The sequence below is a fragment of the Armigeres subalbatus genome, chromosome 2 (genome assembly GCF_024139115.2).
Source record: "Armigeres subalbatus isolate Guangzhou_Male chromosome 2, GZ_Asu_2, whole genome shotgun sequence".
Classification (NCBI taxonomy): Eukaryota; Metazoa; Arthropoda; class Insecta; order Diptera; family Culicidae; genus Armigeres; species Armigeres subalbatus.
This window is the reverse complement of record NC_085140.1, coordinates 163380715-163394367: the sequence shown is the minus strand read 5'-3', so window position 1 is coordinate 163394367 and position 13653 is coordinate 163380715.

Sequence of the window (13653 nt, the reverse complement as noted above, 5' to 3'; positions counted from 1 at the left end):
AGCACAAACCGTACTCCTGCCGAGATGACTTTCAACGACGCCGTTGCTGACTCACCAGAAGGTGTTGCGGACTTGTTTGCGGATTTTTTCGAGAGTGTGTATAGCACCGCTCCAACAACATTCTCCCCGGCCAGTATGAGCACAGCCCCGACTTTCGACATGCATTTCCCATCCTTAGTAGTGAGCCAAAGGGATGTTTTGTCGACTTTGCTTAATCTCGACACTTCAAAAGGATCTGGTGTGGACAATCTGCCACCGCTGTTTTTAAATGAATGTGCTCCTAATTTGCTGATGCCGTTAACGCTTATCTTCAATAGATCGATAAATGAGAGTACTTTTCCAGTAGCGTGGAAACTAGCCTCAATCACTCCGATCTTCAAGGCTGGTGATAATCATTCTGTGGAGAACTATAGAGGTATTTCAATCATGTGTTGCCTGGCCAAGGTGTTTAAAGATCACAGCGTTTTGTACACGGCTTCTCTTCCACTGATATCGGATGTGCAGCACGGTTTTGTTAAAAAGCGCTCGACAACAACCATTATAATGACCTTTGTGAATAATCTTTCTACGGAAATTGAAAGTCGCCGCCAAGTGGATGCCATATATTTTGATTTCTCAAAGGCGTTCGACAAAGTTTCTCATTATCTCGCAATAGCCAAATTCCGATATCTTGGCTTTCCCGAATGGCTACCTGGATGGCTACAGGCTTATCTGAGTGGAAGAGATGCGTTCGTCAGCATAAATGGAGTACGTTCTCGTACTATTTATATTACATCGGGCGTCCCGCAAAGCAGCATTTTGGGACCTTTGTTGTTTATTATCTTCGTAAACTATTTGTGATACCGTTTAAAATCACGTCTCTTACTTTATGCCGACGATCTCAAAATGTACAAAGTGATCACATCGTTTCTTGACTGCTGTGCTCTTCAAGCCAATATTGACGAGCTTCAGTTATGGTGCATCGAAAACGGAATGGAACTGAATATTAGCAAATGTAAGATTATTTCGTTTTCACGCCGTCAATTTCAAACCGAGTTTGAATATTGCATCAACTCGGTTGTCCTGGAACGAGTTCAAACTATCCGTGACTTAGGTGTTATTATGGACAGCAAACTTCGATTCAACGAACACGTTAGTACGACAACAGCAAAAGCATTCGCGGCACTGGGATTTATTCGTCGCAACACTAGCGGTTTCACTGACGTTCACGCGCTTAAAGCTCTATACTGCTCGATTGTTCGCAGCATAATGGAATACGCAGTGTGTGTATGGTCGCCCCATCACACAACTCAAATTATCCGCATGGAGCGAGTTCAACGCAGCTTCGTACGATACGCACTTCGACAGCTACCATGGAACGACCCATCTAATCTTCCAGATTATTGCAACCGTTGCAGAATAATAGATTTAGAAACGTTAGATTCAATACGGAAAAAACTTGCAAGACTTTTTATATTTGACCTTATTATGAGCAACGTAGACAGCCCGTCACTTTTAAGAAACGTCAATTTTTATGCACCTTACCGTCAGCTCCGTGTGAGAGATCTTTTTCTTGTTGGAAGGTATAGAACTGCCTATGGTTTTAACAACCCACTCGATAATTGCGATAGACTTTTTAATAATGTTAGTGATGTTTTTGATTTTAGTGTGTCAAAGTCCGTGTTTAAAAGTAGAATTAGGAACTTAGTATAGTACAATCAGTCTGTGGAATTTATAAATTCGAGAAGACAAGAATAAATAAATAAATATTACCAATATATTACCAACATTACCAATCATACAACAGCTGCCCTTGCGAGAAGTTTTTCTATAACCAGCTTATAACGATGGTATATCAGTTAATTCCCCGTATCCATCGAATCTGTTTTGGCAACATTTCACACCTTTTCTCTCTACCCAACTCTCTACCTCTACAAACAACAAACAGAAGCACATGTTTGTGATTCAAACGCAACCGACTGTTGTTCAATTCTGACACACATAGTTGGGTAGATCCAGCGATGTCTACCGACTAACTGATAATTCTTCCTGCGGTTTTTGTGGAGACGCAGAGGTTTACACGGTCTTCAAATATCGAAAATTGCCTACTAATATTCCTTCACTCTTCCTAACTAGCGAAAAGGAAATGGCCGGTGCCGTTATTCATGATTTGAATAATTAAGTCTCTGAAACTTTCACACCGAGAATGCTTGTACAATCACAATCAATCAGTCAGTTTGATACTTTGTGCAATTTCACTGAAGATTTGAAAATCTCGTTAATCACGGAGCAGCAACCAGCAACTTGTCAATTACGGAGTAGCAACCATAGATATGTGCAGTCTAAGCATATGCTATATTTCGTAAAAATTTGAAGTATGCTTCAGCTTAATTACATAATTCTTAAATGAAATAAGGTTTTCAAAAAAAATTAAATCCACAAAAACAGCAGAGCTGCTCAATATAATATCAAGCGAGTTTCTCAAATCTTCAGTGAATTTCCTGAAATAATCCTCAATATGGCCTTCTTGAACGACTTCAATAAACTTGATTTAAAAAATCATCAACATTTATAACTTGTAAGGGCCGATGTCCACGTAGCGGTTTTTTACGCTGCGTGCACGCCGCGTTCACGCAGCGTAAAAAACCGCTACGTGGACATCGGCCCTAAGTCAGATTTTAAGTCCGTAAACATGAAGCACTTCCTCACAACAGCATCAAAGAATTGACCAAACTTAACTACATCTTGCATAAAACCACATAAAACCTTACTTTAAAAAACCAGAAATCTTTACAATTAATAATCATCGACATTCATATCAACATCATCAATTAGGGATACTTATTCCGAAGATTTTTCGCTTTGAAATAACGACACCTTCCATCGACTCCTCCGCTACTGCTTAAATTACTCCTTCCAAATTTCGTTAGTTACCCAAATGCAGCGCTCTAGCTATTTATCTACCATCGTATTTTAACAGCATATTTGTCGAATGGTTGACCAACATATCGGGTTCTGCACATTTAGTATTCGAGAAACAAACATTTTTTGAATATATTGAATAATAATATCGTTCAACACAATATTAGCTACATGCTTATCGCAGTTTTGACGTATGTGTAACATTCCTATCTTATTATGTGGTATTCTGCCATAACACAAAAGTATTTGCATTAAAAGGCATAGACTCCTGCTGGGATACAGAGGAGGCACGTGGCATTCGTTAGACTATTCATGACAACACAATCCGCTGAATTGGCATCCTATCGGGTGCGAAGGACATAATGATTCAAAGCGATTGAAAACGAAATGACGCCAGCCAGCAGCAGTCAGCGTGACACAGAAACTTCTTCAGAAGAGCTCCTTGCAATCCTTGATTGTCCTTGCCATTGCCCGCGTGAGCCAACACGCCTCTCGTGATTGTGCGCGTTCGGGTGGAACGGCGGGGACACATGCCCGCGCCCCGTACTGTGAGGGTGCTCTGCAATGAATAACGCTGTCGTCGTCGCTGACTGTCGTCATCGAATGGCATAGAGTTTTCACTGAAAACGTGCAATTTGATTAAGGCTATTGTGTGTGAAAATCAACAGATTATGCTTATGCCACGGCATTCAAATAGTCGCTGGACGATTTCAATACGGGCATGCTTATTCTCGGAATCATTTGCGGGTGCTTCTGTCGTATTGGAATTCAAGCCTGACTGATGATTCAAATATCAAAAGTTATTTTCCGTGTTACTGAAAGTGTGGATGTGGGTTAACTCAGTCACATATATAACAGTAAGCAAGCTAATAGCATCACAAAATGTAAAATTGATTTATAATGTTATGTCAGTACAATAAATATGATTATTCAATCGTATTGATCATTTACGGATAATGAAATTTCATTCAAAAGCAATATACCTCGTTAAGGCTTACATGGTATACACAATCAATCATTTATCCTGACATGTTTAAGTAATCTTTGATCAGTATTTTAGGATATCTTATGACAGGAATGCAAATTTATATATTTGCAAATATATTTTATTCTTTCGATTTTTTTTTTCCAGAAAACGAATATTTGAATACAGATCGAGCTCACGAAATTTCTTAGTCCAAACATACATAGTTGAAATTTGATTTGAAACCTTTAAGGGCACTTAGTAGGTATGAAATAAATTGTGTTGAAGATACAAAAGATACGGATATTACGTAGAATTCTAGAGAACCACTTGATGTAAAAAATCATGCTGAAAATGATAAGATGATAATCAAATGATTGAATCAGGAAATTATGAAGCTACCCAAAAAGTTTATAAAAACACCGAAATAATGGCTGCGCACCATATCGCGGCCATCATATTTTGAGTTATTCTTCCGCAAGTTTTATTTTTCATTCTTTCATACAGATCCGCGCGTTTTCATGTTTCACATTTTCTCTCCGGGGCATTCTCTGTTCCGTCGTGCACAATAATATTATATTCATAACCGCTCATACTGCATCGCGCCAGTCCAGCCGAAGCGATATCTTTGGGTTGAAATCGTGAACCGGCTGCATATTGGTTGGTTTGGTGCAAAACAAAAAAAAAACAAGGCACAGCACCGCGATGGCAGAAATCAACAACATCAGCTAAGCCATTCCAAAAAGCCGCGGCAGAACAGAACATCACCGACACCGAAATATGCGCACACCTCTCGTGGAAAGGTCGGCTGACATCATAGCCTCAAGTCCCTAATGTCGCTCGTTGCATGTACCGCCGCCTTTCTGACCTGGCGATCGGCCAGGGTGCAATAAAGAATTGTTTTTGGAGTAAACCGCATTTGGCATTACATACATACCTACAATTGAGTGCCCTTCGCGACCGCGTGGAAATGTTGTGCACAGAAAATATACACCAAGGTATGTTATTAAATATGATGCAGAAAGTGAAAAACAAAATAAAAATTTATTATAAGCCATAAGTGACGAACGAGTTTGTCAATTATTTCACACATCAGCCTGCACTGTGGAGCTTCATATGGTGGATCTCCAGATGGCCTTGACAGTAATAGTTTAAAAATTGTGATCCCTTGAAGATAAGTTGGATTCTTGGATTCATCTAGAATCACATCACCTTTCTTGCATACTGCGGTTGAAAGTCTGATCACTCCAAAAAAGAAATTCCCACCGAAAGCCCGAAGTGCTGATATCATTTAACTAAATTTGATGAATAAGGATCAATCACGACAAAGTCCCAAATGGGTGCTACAATCGCGGTCCCAGTCCTTACCTTACGTTTTTGGTGGCACATCAGAGCCGTAGCGTGAGCTCCCAGCGCCCTTGGCGGAACTTTTATTGGGCGCCCTATTTTACAAAGGGGATATAAAATGCGCTAATATCATATTTAAAGAACTATTTGAATCTTATAAGAATCAGAATCACTTTGTTTTATGCTATGCAATAAAAGAATATTTCCTACGGTTATGGTTTTTTTTAAGATTCTATATTCTATGATAAAGAATGGAAAAATATTGGAAATATTAACGAAAAAAACTTACGCAAATAAAAAAAAATATTCAGGGCTCATGCACTGTTAGATCTTGTTGGGTCAATAATATTCAATTCTGGAGTGGATTGGCTAATGTACGGCTTCGCTATCGAGCGTAATTGAATAATTGGGTCAATTAAAACCAAATCTGGAATCGAAATGGCTTTTAGACCTTGTTGGATCAAATGGATTGGTTGGTTGGTGGATGAAATCACCATCGAATCTATTCGGATCACGGACAATCTAACTCTGGTATTGGGTCTGTTGGTGGTTTCGATGCACATAGTTAAGTCAAAAAAATGCAACTCTGATATGGTCTAGTCGATGGTCGAAAACACCATTTGAAGGAGAAGGGTAAAGAGATAAAGGGTTTTGGAGCGAATATGTAGTCTTAACTCGTACTTAGTGTATACAAATATAGAATAAAAAGATGACAACTGATCGTTGCTTTAGTATTGATAGTGCGCCCTTGAAAACGCGAGGTGAAGCAAAATTAGATTCCGAAAAGTTCGTTCTTAAATACTCTCCGATTTTTTTTTCTAATTCAACTGGCTCCTTCAGCCAGTTTTTTTTTAATTTAGTTCTTTTAATTTATTTGAAATTTCATTCATCTGACAAAAATAGTGTTATGTTATGTAATCAACATTCAATTTTCTTATTCTATAAGCGAATTGAGTTTGGCTGGTTAAATCCATAAAGAGTGCGAAGAATGCTCGATTGCAACAGAGTCATAGCATTCTGTATGAAGCCCTAAAGTTAAACTGCGACAAAATACGCAATTGACGTCAGTGTTGAGCAATTTTACCACAAATGTAGCTAGATGTACCTTACGCCTCAGATCAAGGGTTTAGAGGCCAAGTAGTTGACATCTGTCGGTATACGCAGGAAGGTTTGCGTGATCACGCCACGGTAGATGTTTGAGGACTATCCGTAAGAACCTTTTCTAGACCTGCCCAATTCGTTAGATTCACGTTAAATCGTTCGGTGCCCAAGCGACAGAAGTTGTTTCCAGAGTTGGTGGCACGAGAGCACAAATCAACTCCATATAAAATGTTGATGTGGAATTAAAGAAAAAAAAATTTCTTAGAGCTAACATTCATTTTGGCGCCCCCTGAAGGCTGGCGCCCTTGGCGGGGGCCAACCTCGCCAACCGCACGCTACGGCGCTGCACATATGTCAAATTAATTTTCGATCATTTATTTAACTTACATCTAAACAGGTAACACGCTCAACAATTTGACGCCACAATACACGGTTCATGGCCTCATCTTTCCATCCTCAATTGCATCCCATGCTCGCCAAGTCGTTATGTACCTGTTTAGCGCACCTTACTCGCTGCGCTCCTCGTTTTCTGGTACCTTCCCGATCGGAAGCGAATACCATATTTGCATAGTTGCTGTCCGGCATTTTTGCAACATGTCCATCCGCGAAACAAATAAACTGACTGGCTCTGTTGAAAATTGGACCCCGGATGTTACACCCGGCTCTCCGCGGACACCTTCCAGTGCAATGTTTAACAACAGGCATGAAAGTGCATTACCTTGTCTTAGTCACCGGCGGGATTCGATCAAACTGGAGTTTTTCCCCAAAATCTTCACACAGTCTTGCGGTGCGCACCCACCGTTGTTGCTTTGGTCAGTCTGGTAAGATTCTCAGGCAGGCTGTTCTTGTTTATATTTTCCATAGTTCTACGTGGTCTATACTGTCTTATGCCGCCTACGAATCGATGAACAGATAGTGCGTTGGAACCTGTCAAGTCAAGACACCAATTTTTTTTGGTTGTGAAGGGTTTAAAAAGTGGAATATTCGATACTACCTTCACAGTCTCATGTTGATTTGAGGTGTGAGAAGTGGGTTGAACGCTCGCCTGCATCTATGAGGGCGGACACAGTAGCAAATTAAATACAATATGGCTAATCTGAGGCGTTCATAGTAGATTGAGCACTCGTCTGAGGCCACGAGGGTGGACTCAGCATATTTTTCGCTTCTTTTCTTTTCTTCAAGGGAAATAACTAGAAACAAAAAGGAAAAGCTTGTTAGTCGTCGATTAACCGCGATCCCCCACTACTACTGGACTGAACCTGGCATTCACGGCCTTTTTGAAAGATTCGCCATACAATAAAGCGTGCAGCGAGCCAGGCGACTGGCAGTCAAAGAACGAGCGATCTGCCTGGAACAAGACATAACATTCGGTTCGTGGTACAAGTTTGTCGAAATCCGTAATGGAGAATCACACACAGCCAATTAATCGCAAAGTGTTTGGGAGTGATTCTGGCACGTTCTTTTCTTGGTTGCGATCAGACCCTCGCAAGTACCGGAAAGTCTAAGCTAACACATGTTGATGAGGGGCTTTGGGTACCATCCCGTTCGAATGTTGCCGACAAAGCCACTAAATGGGGCAGAGGTTTGAACATCGCCTCCGATAGTCGGTGATTCCAAGCTCCAGCCTTTCTCTATCAAAAACCTGAAAAGTGGCCTCAGAAATCACCGGAAGAACCTGAGATTATTTATTTATTTATTATTATTTATTCATTATTTGTTTTCTTCATCTAACTTGATAGTCGAAGAATTTCGCTCGCCACATCTGCACAAGATGTCGTTGGGGACCAATTAGTGCAATTTGAAAGGTTCTCAAAATAGTAACGCCTCGTTCGTGCTGTGGTTTATGTAAACAGATTCATTGATAATCTTCAAGACCAAGAAACAAGCGGCAGGAAAACGGAGTTGTTTAGTCGGGACGAAATGCTCAAAGCGGAGTCCAAAGTTTTTAAGCTGATCCTAGTAGATTCCTACGGAGATGAGCTCGCTACCCTAAAAAAAACGGAGAGCGGATGCCGGAAGGACAGTTGAAGATTGAGAAACCCAGTACGGTCTACAAATTTTCGCCTATCCAGAGCTGAATATCCTTCATTTAAGATATTTTGAGGAGACAGTTGCATGGGATCGAAATGTCCGGTTCTGCTGAGCGGCTGAGTAAATAAGAAAGTGAAACCATCAGTGCAGGTTTATTCGTGGTTTGTATTCGACGCAGAACGATCGCGTAGGAGTGCATTAACGAACACGTTCATATTAAGAAACAGAGTGAGTGCATGTTCGTGTTTTCAAGAAGTACGCAGAATGATCGCGCGATCATCCAAAATAATGTGTTCGTATGGTATTTTTTTTAGTTTACACAGGGTCAGGGTCATTTGGCATAAAGTTATTTGGCATAACGCCATTTGGCATAAGGTCATTTGGCATATAGGTCATTTGGCATAACGGTCATTTGGTATAACGGTCATTTGGCATAATTATGAACTGCAACAAAAAAGTGGGTCATTTGGCATAATTTGGAACTGTAGATCAAGGAAATGTTCTGATAGATTTAGACTGACAATAGACATTTTTCCTAAGGACGAACAAACGAAGCAGCAGAACTACTTCCGAGAAAGGGATCACATCCATCAGTGACTTATTCCAGAAAAAACGCCTACATCCAAAAAGAGAATCTTGATTCGCCTTGCTGGATTTCGGACAAATAGCTACTTTTGAAGAATGGATTAAATCTAAGATTGTCTCAATACGGGCAAATGCCTACTTTCAAAGAAGGAATCACTTTCACCATTGCCTTACCCCGGGCCAACAACCGGGATTAAATTCACTACCTTATTCAAGAAATACATCCAAAGGACGAATCACATCTACCATTGCCGTATTCTGGACAAACTTCTATTTCCACAAAAGGATTCGCCTTTACTTAAAAAAGGGATCAAATCCACCATCACCTCATTGTGGGCAAACGCCTACTTTGAAAAAAAAGGTATCACATCCACCATTGGTTTAATCCAGGTAAATGCCTAATTTTGAAGAAGGTATCACATCCACCATTTCCTTAATCCGGACAAACGCCTAATTTTAAAGAAGGAATCACATCCACCATAGCCCTAATCCGGGTAAAAAGTGATCACATCCACTCTTGCCTTAATCCGAGCAAGCGCTTAGTTATAATGAAGGGATCACATTAATTCGGGTGAGTACCTACTTTACAAGAAAGGGTTACATTCCCCATCGCATTATGCCAAGCACACGCCTTCATTTAAAAAATAGATCATATCCATTGTAGTAATTCGAGCAAATGAATACTTGTAAAGAAGGAATTACATCCATTATTGCATTGCTTAATTCCAGACAAGCGTCTACTATTAAAGAAGAGATCACATTCACCATTGCCTTAGTCCGAGCAAGCGCCTACTTTTAAAGAAGGGGTCATATCCAGCATCGCCTAATGCCGGGCAAACGCCTTTTTTAAGAAAAGATCACATCCACCATTGCCTCAATTCGAGCAATCAACTACTTTAAAAAAAAAATGCATTCACCATTCCCCTAATCCGGGCAAGCGCTTATTTTTAAAGAAGGGATCACATCCACCATTGTCTTAATCCAAGCAATCATCTACTATTAAAGAAGGTTGTCTTAATCAGGGCAAACGCCTATTTTTAAAGAAGAGATCACATCCACCATTGCTTTAACTCGAGCAAACGCATCCCGATGGATTCTTTATTTCTAATTGAGATATAACATTTGGCATTGCTTCATACTCGGCTAATGCATGCTTTCTTTGAAAAGATTATGTCTTTTAAATATTATTATCGAGCTGTGTTACATTCACCATTTCGTTTTTTTTTTCAGCATCACTTAGTTTAGTAACTAATTTCATGAACACAAAAAAAAATTATGCCATATGTCCGTTATGCCAAATGACCCTCACTTTGGTCGCTGTTCTTAATTATGGCAAATGTCTGTTATGCCAAATGACCGTTATGCCAAATGGTTTTTATGCCAAATTGCGTTATGCCAAATGGCCCGCTCCCGTTTACACACCGGTTTAATAGGTAGAAACGTGAGTAGAGTATTTTCAATGCGCGTATTTATATCCCATCCCAGTCGCATCGCTAACCGAAGTGAATCTAGATAGAATATCCTTTATAACTTAACACAATATCCTACCCCAAGACAATCGTGGAGGTGCAGAAGTCTCTAGTAGCAACGAGAGTCAGACTAACAATCCTTCCCTTCCTATATGACCGTAAGGACGTGGCCGGTGCCATTATTAACTAAAAATTTGTGAGCTTCCGGAATGTGAATGCGCGGCTACAAAGCAAGACCATGTAGAAGCTGGCTGCGTTCGATTTCCGGTCCGGTTTAGGAAAATTTCGGGTTGGGAATTTTCTCGACTTCCTTGGTAGCTTCCCGATCAGGAATGCATAACAAAATTATAACTCAATTTTATCAATTGTTGTTATTTAAAACAACGTGTGTTATAATTAGATAATTCGATAAAAATGTGTCTTGGGCCAGTTTTGTTTCATATCAAAATTAAATCAACATTAGTTATGAATATTTTCACAAAATAATTGCCTAAATTTTTTGTAACATTGGAAAAAATCGGAGGTAATCACCTTCAGTATAACTTGAACCCGCTCGATATTAAAGGTTCCCCCAAACACACGCGACGCGACAGTCGCGACGCGATTCTATCGCTTGACGACAACGATTCTGCCGCAGCTGGTATGGAAGCGTAAATAGAACATTGCCTGCAGCGACCAAACGATAGAATCGCGGCGACTAGTTGTCGCCGTCGCGGCGACTAGTTGTCGCCGTCGCGGCGATGAAATCGCTTAGGTCTGGGGGAGCCTTATATCATAGTTGGAACAAAGTTAATTGCCTACATTATGGATGGAAATCCGGCGTGGTAGCGTACCAGATTTCTATCCGTGATGTAGGCAATTACCTTGAATGTAGATTTTTGTACAGAAAAATATATCAACGTTTGTCATAATGTTGATATGAAGGTATCAACCTCTGTTTTAATTCTGCTACGGCTAGAGGTATTTTTGATATATTTTTTTGTTATTTTAACAACTAGCTAGCAAAATTGAAAACACATTTTGTTACAATATTTTTCTGAAATAAATAACACCCCTTGTTATAATTTTGTTATACATTCTTGATCGAGTTGGCTTAGAAATCTCGCAGTAAATAACTGTGAGAGTGCTGAATGTACATTAAGTTGCGAGGCGGCAAAGTCCCAATAGGGAATGTAATGCCAAGAAGATGAAGAAGATCTGAAATATTTTGTTCTTGAATAAAGTCAATTTAAGTAACGAAGAATATATCGAATGTAAGAATGTAAAGCAATCCTGTCATCTTTGGTACATATTCTGCTTAACCTTCCTTGTGCATCAAACAAAGTGACATACTGTCCATTAGCGGGTCAAAAATGACCCTAACTCTGATTCGCTCCAAAAAATTCATTTTCTAACCAATTTTCAATCTTTTGGAAACAAATTGAAGGTGGTATGGATTCCTCGGATGTCGAATCGATTGGGAAGGAACATAGATTATTGCCAATTTGGCCAATTTTTGTCGTGATTTGAAATTATGAAAATTCTCATTTTTTTTGTAATCCTAATAAAATTCACCCATGGTGTATTTCCATCACATTTCCTTTTTTTAACAGTCTGATGTCCCTCCGGAAGATCCGGAATATCCGTAAAAGTGGTAAATTCATGCAACTTTTCATAGAAGAGTGCGGTTCATTTTTTTTACAGTTTGGATTATCGTACTCTGAGCAACAAACGGTTGTCGTGACCCATTCTGATGGACCTGAGTGGCCACCGGAGCTCCCTCGGAAGATCCAGAGCATTCGTAAAGGTTGCGAATTCATGCAAATTATCAAGGAACGGTTCGGTTTTCTCAAAGCTTTTGATTATGGTACTCTGAGCAACAAACGATTGTCGTGACTCATTTTGATGGTCCTGAGTGGCCACCGGTTGTCTTCCGGAAGATCCACAAAAGTGGTCAATATATGAGAGTCATCATTGAAGAGCGCGTTGTTTTCAAGGTTTTTCCTTATCGTTTTCTGAACAACGAATGACTTTGATGACCTTTTTTCATGGATTAGAGTCCCAAGTAACATTTTCAGCTTTATAACGGCCTTGAAGAGCATAATTTACTCTACAGGAGTGTTATGAAACCAAAATGTTACTAGGGTAGCCACCGGAGGTCTTTCGGTAGATTGGAAATCGTTCTCTGAACAAGACATGAATGTCGTGACCCGTTCCAATGGACATAAGTGTTTTAAAAGATTGGCAGATCTGTTAAAGTTGTCAATACGTAAAACTCATAATTGTAACCTTAACTGGCAACATCATCAGCTATTGGACTGAAAGTGCCATCTAAATGTTAAGGAGATTATGGCGGTCGCGTGAAGTTTCACAGCAAAGTTCCGTGACCTGCTCATTTGGCGAATATTTACAAAAGTGAATGTTGGGAAAATTCATCCCAAGCCCACCTTAATCGGGCTGCTTGGTATTGGTAAACGGTAGAAGGAAATCAAAAGTTCTATTGTTAGAAATTTCGCGCAATATGCCACAAAAGAGGTTCATTTCTTATCAGTGAAGATCGTTGTTGCATGAGGTAGTGCATTTAAAGTGCAAGTGAAAGAACGCCAACAAAATCCATCAAAATTGGTCAAAAAAGTTTTTGAAACCTTTGCAAAAATTTATGTTACAAAAAAATAATAATAGGAAATCCATGGAGCAAGATCCGGCTTAATTCAGAAGATATTGAGCTTCAACGATGTGGGGTCGCTTTTACGTGCTAACGTGCATTCTTTTGTTTCATGTAGGGCTTAAGGGAATTGTTATACTTCCATCCACATTATAATTCACGCGCTTAAAGGTAAATATGAGTAAAACTCTCTGATTTGACTTAAAATAGCCGACACGTTGATAGGTAGACTCGCGTCAACGTGGGTTTTGGTTCGGGTTGGACAACAATGCGGGAACTACTCCTAGCACGGAAAATTGTAATACGCCCATCGTTGCCACCCTCGGTTACGGTTATGAGCGTGGACATCTATACCTCGGTAAAATAACGAAAACTTCCACCCGGCTCCGTGTCGTTATCAGCGCAACAGTAAGAGACCACTGGTCACCCGAACCGTGTACTGTCGCACTCAACTGATCACGTCGCGACGCCTGAAAATACGACAACTGTTTGCGCCACAAAGTGAAAGACGTCCCAAGAGTGGCATCGTATGTGAGCCCACCGCCGTTGGACCGGCCGTTAACATCTGTATCTGTCGCCATTGTCGTTGGCGAAAGTAAATAGTCTTGCGA